This window comes from Rana temporaria, chromosome 4, assembly GCF_905171775.1.
Source record: "Rana temporaria chromosome 4, aRanTem1.1, whole genome shotgun sequence".
Classification (NCBI taxonomy): domain Eukaryota; kingdom Metazoa; phylum Chordata; class Amphibia; order Anura; family Ranidae; genus Rana; species Rana temporaria.
This window is the reverse complement of record NC_053492.1, coordinates 414,454,526-414,466,536: the sequence shown is the minus strand read 5'-3', so window position 1 is coordinate 414,466,536 and position 12,011 is coordinate 414,454,526. Positions and strand designations below refer to the sequence as shown.

Below are 12,011 nucleotides of genomic sequence, written 5' to 3'. Positions count from 1 at the left end.
TTTTCATCCACGCATGCCCAGAAGCTACTTATGAAGCGAGCTTCAATGGTAAAACGTGGTGGAACGTAACCTCACTTTGCAAGATCATTGTGAGAAAACGATGGTGTGTAGGCAACTTCGTCTTTGAAAATTGAAGTTTCAAAAACGTCATTTTTTACTTCACAGAAAGTGTCGTTTTTTTTCATCACATAAAGTGATGGTGTGTACGCGGCATTATACTTTGGGGCTGTTTTTCTTCAGCTGAAACTGGGGCTTTGGTTAAGGTGGAGGGAACCTATGAACAGGTCCAAAAATCAGTCAAATTTGGCACATAACCTTCAGGTCTCTGTTATAAGCTCAAGAGGAGGAACTTTAACTTTCGGAATGACAATGACCCAAAGAATACCTCAAAAACAACAAAAATAATAAAGTTTTACAATGGCCTAGCCAGAGCCCAGACCTGAATCCACTTGAAAATCTGTGGGGTGACCAGAAGAGGGCACAGGAGATGCCATTACAATCTGATAGATTTGAAGTGCTTCTGCAAAGAAGAGTGGGCAAAGATTCCCAAGGCAAGATGTGTCATGCTGATAAGACTCATACCTAAAAGACTGAATGCTGTCATAAAATGAAAATATGCTTCAGCAAAATATAGAAAAATTGGTATTTATGCGTATAGAAAAAATATATATGTATGTATGAGTTTTTTTTTTTTTCTCTCTCTCTCTCTCTCATATGTATGTTTTCAACTTCAACTACTTTACTCTGTAAGCCGAACTAGCAGACACTAAGGCCCCGTACACACGAGGAGACATGTCCGATGAAAACGGTCCGTGGACCGTTTTCATCGGACATGTCTCCTGGGAGCTTTTGGTCTGATGTGTGTACACACCATCAGACCAAAATCCCCGCGGACAGAGAACGCGGTGACGTAGAAGACACCGACGTTCTCAAACACGGAAGTGCAATGCTTCCACGCATGCGTCAAATCAATTCGACGCATGCGCAGGATTTCGGGCGCTGGTTACATGTCCGATTAGGTGTACTAACCATCGGACATGTCAATTTTGTTTGGGAGTCACGTCGCACGACCGCACAATTGTCAGTTAAAGCGATGCAGTGCCGAATCGCAAAAAGTCCTCTGGGCAGGAAGGGTGTTTAAGTGCCCATGAAGGAAGTGGTTAAAGTGGAGCTCCACTCAAAAGGGGAAGTTCTGCTTTAACTGACTTTGACTTTGCCACGACAAACTCAGCCAGAAAGAGACAGAGATTGCCGCTCCAGGCAGGTCTTGGGTGCAAATCTTCTTCTCAGGACCTGAGGGTGCTAGCAATGCACATGGCAAATAAGAGCAAAAGATGATTAGGACAGCTGCATTCCAATCCAACGTAACTTTAATGTAAAAAAATGGAAACAATCACTACAAATCACAGCAACGGAACCTAGGACAGCTGACGCGTTTCACACTAACTTCAGTGTTTACTCATAGCTGCCGGAAGTTTGGCCCTCGCTGCAGCCGGTACATTGAGAAAGCGCAGCGTGGTTCGTGCAGTAGGAAAGGCTTCACTGCCGGTTTTCCTCTACCCAAAACTCGGGGGGATCAGTGGCGGTTACCAGTGTTTGGAAAGCTGCCCCTAGTGCCCAAAAGTCATGTAAAACTAAACTTTTTTTTTTTCACCAAATTGTTACCTCCTTTAAAACCTATAATAATTTGTAAAATAGTGTGTGCACCTCTGAGATCAGTTATTGTCAAGTTACTGTATGCATAATCCATTCTGTATTTCTTGCTATCATAGATCCGCATGCATCTTAAGCCGACCATAGATGATTCGATTTTCTTTCCTGCAACCATGGATTGCCAGAACACAATGGGGTAGATTCAGAGAGCAATTACGCCTGCGTATCCATAGATACGCAGCGTAATTGCTAAGTAGCGCCGGCGTATCTACTTTCTGTATTCAGAAAGCTAGATACGCCAACTGTAGCCTAAGATACGACTGGCATAAGTCTCTTATGCCGTCGTATCTTAGGGTGCATTCTGACTCTGGCCACTAGGTGGCGCACCCGTAGTTGTCAGCGTAGAGTATGCAAATTGCATACTTACGCCGATTCACAAACGTACGTGCGGCCGGCGCTCGTTTTTTACATCGTTTGCGTACGTCGTTTTCGCCGTAAGGCTGCTCCTGCTATTAGGAGGCGCAGCCAATGTTAAGTATGGACGTCGTTCCCGCGTCGCGATTTCAAAATTTTACGTCGTTTGCGTAAGTCGTCCGTGAATGGCGCTGGACGCCATTTACGTTCACGTCGATACCAATGACGTCCTTGCGACGTCAATTACCGCAATGCACGTCGGGAAATTTAAGGGACGGCGCATGCGCAGTACGTTCGGTGCGGGAGCGCGCCTAATTTAAATGATCCACGCCCCCTACGGGATCATTTGAATTACGCGTGCTTACGCCGGCCCCTTTTACGCTACGCCGCCACAACTTTACAGGCAAGTGCTTTGTGAATCAAGCACTTGCCTGTAAAACTTGCGGCCGCGTAACGTAAATGTCATACGTTATGCCGCCGCAGTTTTGCGCGCCCCTACCTGAATCTGGCCCAGTGATTACTGTTGGCGGTTATAGCCGCTTTCAAGAATCATGTGAAAAATTTGACAGGCTGGTTGTACCCAAGTTGATTGTTTATATGCCATATATGGTTGGAATCTCGGTCGCCCCCTTCAGAACCGGCTAAGATTCGAATTGTCTATGGCCGGCTTACAGTCCCATAAATAAATAATACCAGTGTTTTTTTTGTTTTTTTTTTAGCTTTCTTTAACTTGCCTCTCAGTTGTTGATCATTTGCATGGCTATTGCTGTAATTTTGTTTTTTCAAACAATTAAATGAGTTTTATTTTCCTTGTGATTGTTGCTGAAAAACTGTAAAGAGGTATTTTCAGTAAATTACAGGGAATTGCCTTATAATTGATGCCCTAGCTAAAGGCCCCGACTAAATCCATTTGTTTTCTGGCATCCCAGTCATGTTGAAAAGTTAATTTCAGGATCGCAGACAGCCTCTCCGAGCGCCCGGCTTCTTGCATGTTAATGTACAATGTCTGAAAAGAAATTGCAGCAGACCACAAAGGTGATGAGAGTTGCTGCACAAAGAAAAGCATAGTTTGTGTAAATTAGGGATTTTCAACCTTTGTTCTATGCTTAGAACACCTTTTTAACTGTAATACTGCTATAAAAGCGGTATGAAACCCAAAATCAAAAATGTATATATTGCAGCTTACTAATCATTTGATGTGGTAGCTGCATTATTTTTCTTTTTTTAGGCTCCCCCCCTTTCTTTTTCACCTGGGGATCTGGCAATTAGCACACCTCCTGTATTATACAGGCACCACTTTGAATGAAGGAGCGCAGCATTGTCAGTCTTGGGGAGAGGAGTGGTAGAAGTACTAACAGACTTAAATACACTAACAAACAGCTGAACTCCACCTAATATTTTGCAAGCAGTTACAGCAAACCATTTTTTTTTCTTTTGGGATAAAGGAATTGCATAAACTAGGCATGTCCAAAGTCCGGCCCGTGGGCCAATTGCGACCAGCATTCCGGTTTAATGCGGCCCGCTGGTATTTTGTATTTATATATCTATATAGAGATATATATCTATATACATATATATATATATATGTATATATATCTATATCTATATATATATATATATATATATATATATATATATATATATATACAGTATATCTATATAGATATATATATCTATATCGATATATATATATATTTTGTTTGTGTGGCCCCCAACGGATCCATGAGTGCTGCGCCAGAATACATATAGGAGAATCTCCTGTTTACTCAGCGGCATCTGTAATAGGTCCCGTCTCCTGGGCTGGCATTGGACGACTGTTCTGTCTTTAAAAGGAGTTGGGGCTTTGTATTAATGAGGCCACCAAGTAAACGGGAGATTCTCCTGTATGTAATCTGTTGGTGCTCGCCCCGCCCCCACTCCCTGTCCCCTCTGAGGCTGCAGATAGGCATCGATCAGGCTGCACTGATGACAATGGTCTGCATTCAGAGGCTGCATTCATGTCAATGGTGAGGCTGCATTCATGTAAATGGTGAGGCTGCATTCATGTCAATGGTGAGGCTACATTCATGGCAATGGTGAGGCTACATTCATGTCAATGGTGAGGCTGCATTCATGTCAATGGTGAGGCTGCATTCATGGCAATTGTGAGGCTGCATTCATGTCAATGGTGAGGCTGCATTTATGTCAATGGTGAGACTGCATTCATGGCAATGGTGAGGCTGCATTCATGGCAATGGTTAGGCTGCATTCATGGGCACTTACCCTTATTTCTCTTCCGTTCATGGACGGACACAGCAGCCTTTGACCTTAGGGTTATATCCGCTTCCTTCAGGAGAGGAGACAGCGAGGGATCGCTATTGTGGGATACCTAAGGTCAAAGGCTGCTGTGTCCGTCCTTGAACTCAGAGAAATGTATTTTACGGTGAGTACAAAAATCCTATTTTTATCACGATCGTGTGTATGCAAGGCAGGCTTGACAAGAATCGCGTTGAAAAAAAACGTTGTTTTTTCTAGGACATTAAAAAATGGTTGTGTGTACGCGGCTTAAGAATTGTTAAGCTGCAATACATTTGTTTTTGGGTTTAATACTGCTTAAAACACATTTTGTATTCATTCATGTATTTTTTTTTTTTTTTATATTTTTATTAGGATTTTATCAAATACAGTGACCAGAACAAATACAGTATCAATAACATATCAGTACCGTAAAGGGCAACCAGCCATACAAGTAGAAATCGAATAATACAAGCCGTAACAGTACTGTCACACAAAAGAAGTGTATAAAGTATCGAATAACATCTTTATCAGTAACATCTCTGATATGCATAACTCAAAAATGCAGGAAACCAATAGCATGCTCTCGGGACTGGCCTAGCCGCCCCAGGGTGGAAACTAGACATTGGAGAATCATAAAGGGGATTGTGTAGCTAAAGTCATGCACGGGAACCTAGGGCGTGTTCCACGTACCCGCCCACCCCTGAAGGGATCACACTGTGTGCGGGACGCGGAACCCCATGTAGCAGTCTGAACCCGGGGTATACAAGGTTCCTTCTAGAAGCCTATCCTTCGATCCCTCAGCAAATCAAAGTACAAGCCCTGAAATCAGGGGTCTGATGTGCCACTGGGGGAGTAGCACGGGGGTCAAGAGGAGGGGGAAAAAAAAAGGGAAGAGGGGGAGGGGGAGGGGAGAAGCGGTACAGAAGATGGGAAATCAGGAGACATTTGGGTCATAATCAAGAAACCCTATCATCTAGCTGGTGTAGTGTGTGTATCAGGATCCCGGGAGTTCAAAGATCCCCTGTAGTGCATCCAGCAGGCCCAAGTCTACCTGAACTTTTTATGTGTGTCTTTGGCCTGATGGATAATCCTTTCCATGTCCTCAATCTTTGCAACCCGAGAATGCCAATCCTCTACCGATGGGGGGGGGGGGGGGGGTAGTGGACTTCCATCTCAAAGGGACGCATTGGGTGGCCGCATATTCATGTATTTGTTAATGTTTAACTTGTATAATTAAGGAGAATGTAGCCATCTTTGTGGAGTTAGTCTTATGAGAAATGGCCCTCCCCAAACAGGATATTGTTCTAAACCTGGAGGTAAATAAGAGAACCAAAGCCAGGACAGGGCTTATGAACAGAGAGGAGTAATTTCCCAGGAAATTAAAGTGGTTCTAAATGCTAATTTGTTTTGCCTTAAAAGAGAAGTGCAGGATTTAAAAAAATAAAAAATAAACATTCATACTCGCCTAGGTGGATGCAGCATTGATCCAATGCTGCATTTGTCCCCCACGGCTCTACACCGAGAACTGAGTAATCAAACGCCGCTGATCACTCAATATTCCCCTCGGCTCTGAAAGCCCTGGAGGGGGGTGCACGCTGAGAGGCAGAGCCAGCTGCCAGGCAGGCATCTGTGCAGAGCCTGACATTATTGGGATACCTGCAGAGTATATACTCCAAGTGGCTGGAGTGGCTCTGTGACGTCAATGTGCTTTACCCTGCCTACGGCTGAATCTGGGTCACAGGAGTGTGGAACGAAGGGCGCCCTAGTGGTACGGAACTCTATTCTAAGTTTTCTTGGCATAGTGATTATACTGTCTAGTGGACTGTGTCTAAATCTACTTTCTGTGTGTTCATTCATGCTCATTTAATCTACCCTGTACCAATACATTTTGAGTTAATTTAGCACTAAACTGTCTTGTGTTTATTTCCTGGTGCTAATTCATAGCCAAGTTAAAGTGGTTGTCAACCCTATTTTTAAACTTTATGCTACAGGTAAGCCTATATTAAGGCTTACCTGTAGCTAACCAGGATATCTCCTAAATCTGCATGATTTAGGAGATATCCCCTGTCCCCTGCATGTGCCGATGACATCGGCACATGCGCACTAGCGCAAACTGACGCAATGGCACCTATGTGCCGCTGCATCAGTCTGTGTGCCGTTACCGGCGTCGTGCGGGAGTGACGTCATCACGGCTCCGGCCAATCACAGCGCCGGAGCCGCGAAACCCGGAAGTAACCCCGGGAGAGATGTCTGCGGCCAGAGTAGGAGACAAGGACGGCTTTGAGGGATTCAATCTAAGGTAAGTAATTCATTTTGATCTAGTATGCTATGCATATTAGCTCTTTATGCCTTTGTCTTACAGGTTTTTTTTTTTTACAAGAGTTTACTTCCTCGTTAAAGGTATCTATACTCGTGTTCTCATAAGTGCTTGCAATAATTGTATTCATCTAGGTGTGTAAGAGGGGCTGAGGTTGTTCTTGGAGTTTAAGTGGAGGTGCAGTGACGGTATAGCGGCACGATTTTTAGCGCCGCTATACTGTCGTATTTACTGCGATATTCGGCCGCTATCGGTGCGGTTTTAACCCCCGCTAGCGGCTGAAAAAGGGTTAATACCGCTGGCAATGCGCCTCTGTAGAGGCGCATTGCCGGCGGTATTACCACGGTTTCCCATTGATTTCAATGGGAAGGAGCGGTAAACACCCCGCTCCTAAGGCCCCGTACAAACGACCGAACATGTCTGCTGAAACTGGTCCGCGGACCAGTTTCAGCAGACATGTTCGGTCGTGTGTAGGCCCGAGCGGACAGGATTCCAGCGTACATTTGCCCGCCGGGCCTTTTTCCAGTGGGCAAATATTTTCAAACTTGTTTAGAAACAAGTTGTACAGACCTACCGTACATGTCCGAGCGCCCGCCATCCCTCGCATGCGTCGAATGACTTCGACGCATGCGTGGAAGCATTGAACTGGCAGGGCCGCCCACGTCGCCGCGTCATCGTCGTGGCGACGGCGCGGCCACGCCCCGCGTATTGTTTACGCGCGGATTTCTGTATGATGGTGAGTACAGCCATCATACAGAAATCCCTGGGCAGACATGTACGGTGAAAACGGTCCGGCGGACCGGTTTCATCGTACATGTTTGCTCGTCTGTACAAGGCCTAAGATGCAGCTAGCAGGACTTTTGGAGCGGTCCTGCTAGTGCACCGCTTCAGTGTGAAAGCCTTCGGGCTTTCACATTAAAGACTGCAGGGCACGATTTTTTCAGGCGGTATAGCAGCGCTATTTTTAGCGCTGAACCATGTGAAAAACGTGTCAGTGTGAAAGGGGCCTAAGTGCAGAGAACCCTTTTTGGGAATGGCTGCTCAATAGTTATTGGCTCTAGTCAATGGAATCTTTTAAGCAAATTGAATTTCTGTCTTTGTAATACAGCTTTGCTGCTCTAGCTTCTGCTACAAACATCGTTGATTTTATGACTTTCTGCTACTTTTTTTATTAATGTTTTATGAAGAGTGCAATGTGATCTCAGGAGGCTGTAATAGATTAGAACTATAATAAGACCAGTAAGTCATGGTTAATTTAGATTGTGCTGTGTCTTATGATTATTTCCGCCTAGCTGCGCATACGGAAGTCATACGGACTCTTTTGGTTAACAAATTATGGAGTCTGTTCGATATTCCTGTCTCCTGTTGGTCAGCCTAATCCCAGGACTAGAGAATTTTATTGTAAATTTTCAGATTATATATTGACCACCGCAATAAATCAACCCTCTGTACAGTATTGATTTATAACAAAGGAACCTACATGATGGCATTGGGTGTTGCTAAAGCGGAATTTTTTTTTAACATAGAAAATATTTTGAGTTTAATTTAATTTAAAATAAAAATAAAAACGCAGTACAAATTGCATGGAAATATATAAATATATAAATAAATAAATATATATATATATATATATATATATATATATATATATATATATATATATATATATATATATATGTATGTATATATATAAAAATAAATAAATATATATATATATAAATAAATATATATATAAATAAAAATATATATATATAAAATATATTATAATTATTTTATTTTTTTCTCCATCCACACACTCGATGTCAGAATCACCCCCCGCTGTGCTATTGCGTTCTGATGGCGGGGAAACAGTTTTTGCATTATTAATTCTTCGAGTCGGGAAGGTGGCGTGCTGACGCATGACGTGACGATCCGAGCGGAACTGGCGTTCGAGTAAGACGGCCGGCTTCTATTCTGTGCTTTTAACCTACTGCTTTTTTGTAAGTGTAAACTTTTTTATTAAACTCGGGAGGACTTTTTCTACTTACTTCACCATGTGGGCTTTGTCGTTTCTTTTTTGTTAAACTGTCGTATATGGAATTTGGAGGATCACCTACTAGCAGCTGAGATCCATCAAGGCCCTGGCTAGGGTTTATAGCCACACGCTGTTATAACCGTCTCCTTTGGTAAGCCTCCATTCTATAGGGTGATTTGGTGATGGTGGTTACTCAGTCACTATACCTCATTATATGTGCTGTCCTGTCATACTTCACCATATGAGTTTTTATCTTTGGATACACTAATTTGTCGCGGATCTCCTCGGAGGGCTTCCCATCCATTCGTATCTGGTGTCGATCACGCAAAGGCCTTGGCTGGGGTTTGCAGCCGCAAGCGAGTTATGCTTGCCGTCTGGTAAGCCTCCAATTTTTTAGGTGTATCTGTGGTGGTGGATAATTAATGATTTTTACACATTGAACTCTTTATCATCTGGATTGTTTTTTTCATCATTTGTCGTGTACAATTGGGTTTTCACTAATTTGTGCCACAATTACTTCATACCAATTTTGGCTCCAATATTCTTTGTTTGAATTGTGTGTTGCATCGAACTTTGTTTCACAACTTGGGTTTCAGTCAACAATTTTCACATTATTTGGACATTACCTTTAGTAGTCTTTGCCATAGGGACTACTTTCTACTCAAATGTTTTTGGTATTTTCACTGTGTTAGTTTAGTTTTTTTTATTATTTTCAGCGCAACCTCACCCTTTTTCCTATGTCTGGTTACCCTACCCTAACTTACTTTTCATTTTGGCCTATCCCCTCTCTTCCGTCTTATATTTGATATATATATTTTTTTCAATTTCATTGTTTGTTGGGGAAAATGACATTCGCACATCTGCGCACATGCACAAAGATGATCAATTTTATAGATTATGGAATTTTCAAAACTTCTGTTTTTGCGCAGAAAACTCCCAGTTGTGTGCAGATCTGGCAGGGCAAACCTTTTTTTTTCTCACATCTGCACAGATGGCCAAAAAAAAAAACTTGCCTAGCAAGTTCAAAGCCATTTTTGCTGTGGGCTTGCAAAAAAGCATGGCATGTGTTTTCAGATTGTTTGGTCATCGTGGATACTATATTTACAACCTTCATCATGACCTCTTATTAATGTTTCCCAGGGATTAGTGGGTAAGGTTGAAAAAAGACACAAGTCCATCAAGTCCAACCTATGTGTGTGATTATACGTCAGTATTACATTGTATATCCCTGTATGTTGGGGTTGTTTAGGTGCTTATCTAATAGTTTTTTTAATTTATTATTTATTTATTTATTTATTTTATTGTAGCAGGGAGGGGGTTATATCTGAGGACAGCCCAAGGGCAGAGCTAAGTTCTTTTAGTTCTGCCTAGGCCTACTTCTGCAGAGGGCGATATAACTCTATAGTCAGGATTAATGGAGTGCTGTGTCCATTGATAAACTCTAAGACATGGATTTTAGCCTAGGTTCACATTTTTGCTTGTAGAAATCGTGAAAGTTTAGCTGAACTTGCACGATTTCAACCCAGCAATGCAGTCTGACTTTGGGGGAGATTTGACAGACATTTGTCTGGGTTCCTGCACAGATGTCTATGCAAATCGCCCCTCAAAGTCATCAAAAGTAGTACAGGAACTTCTTTTGGGAATCGGAAATTGGATGGTGCTATTGCTGTCAAATCGCATGCCAAATTGGACCAATGTGAACCTAGGCTAACGGCTATCCTATTTTTTGTACCAGTGTTTAAAACGCTTCTGTCCTCACAGAAGTGCAAAAGCTGTTAGCACTATATAAATCAATAAAAATATAAATACAGCAACAATATAAAACTCCAGGCTTCTTTTCTCTGCTGTACTTATTAATAGATGAAAAGAGGTTGTTACTTCAAAAAACCTGCGTATTCATGAATTCTTAAAGATGCTCTAAAGTCAAATTTACCTGGCAGGTTTTTTTCTTAATTAATATTTTCTCTTTTTGCTTCAACCTCCCAGCATATTTATCCATCAGTTCACATAATGTGAAAATGCTTCCTGTTGGGTTTTTGTTTGAATTCCTTCCATGCAGTCATATTTTTGCTTGCAATTTAGACAAATAGAATAATGAAAAGGTGCTGGCTCACGTTATCTGATCCAGATCTGTAATTTTAGGAAAAAACGTTTATTCAAATACTGAAGAAACTCATTATGTTGATCCAAAAAGTGCAGCCGTGCAATGGATATGAGTGAATCAACCACCAGATATAGACAGTTGACAGATGCCTCTTATGCAGGGATCTTCAAACTCCAGCCCTCCAGCTGTTGCAGAACTACACATCCCATGAGGCATTGTAAAAGTCTGACATTCACTGACATGACTAGGCATGATGGGAATTGTAGTTCCTGAACAACTGGAGGGCCATAGTTTAAAGACCCCTGCTCTTACCAAAAAGGTTGGACCATAGATTATAATGGTCAAACTTGCATGTGTCATAACTTTAAGGACCGGTATCCATTGTGTAGACCAGGGATCCTCAAACTACGGCCCTCCAGCTGTTGTAGAACTACACTTCCCATGAGGCATTGTAAAACTCCGACATTCACAGACATGACTAGGCATGCTGGGAATTGTAGTTCCTGAACAACTGGAGACCATAGTTTGAAGACCCATGGTATAGACAATTGCTGCCCAGCAGCGAGTTGCGGTGTGTTAACAAGGGATAGAAAAATAAACTACCATAGTGAAGTATGGTTCTAGTCTCACCATTAATTTAAAAAAAAGTGTTCACAATAATCCAAATGTCTCCAATGACTGTACACAAGGATATCTCAGCAGGCTGATGGCTCCCATTAACAGAAAGCCATTTGCTATCGGCAGGTAGTGCGTTATGGTGTCAAACAAGCCACGCCCTATACATTTCGTCACCAATGGCATTGTCGGAGAAAGGCTGTTGAGTGGCAATGGAATACACAGGGGTCTCCAAACTTTTCAAACAAAGGGCCAGTCTACTGTCCTTCAGAATTTAGGAGGGCCGGTGTAGTGTCACAGTTTGCTGCCTATCCTAGAATGCTGCGGAAGTCACGTGGCGGCCAACTGCGCATGCGCGATGCGTTCCAAACGCAAGTGGGATGCGTTCCAATGGATTTTCGACAGTACACACCAGCGAACCCGGCATTCAGGGCGACGTGGATTTAGAGGAAAGTGGCCAGTCGGCCTCACGTCCTCTCTTCGCTCGGACGGCTCGCTCGGCCTCCTGGCTCTTTTTTTTAACATCCTCCAACCCACAGGGATGTTAAGGAAAGAGCCTGGATGCCGACCGAGGTTTCACTGGTGTGCACTCTCGTGAATCCATTGGAACGCATCGC

At 42.8% G+C, this 12,011-nt stretch overlaps 1 protein-coding gene across 3 annotated transcripts in view; it reads left to right on the top strand.

The window, feature by feature from the left end:
• Nucleotides 1-12,011, top strand: part of MACROD2 (mono-ADP ribosylhydrolase 2) — a 3,190,351-nt gene that overhangs the window by 38,650 nt on the left and 3,139,690 nt on the right. The window lies entirely within an intron of this gene.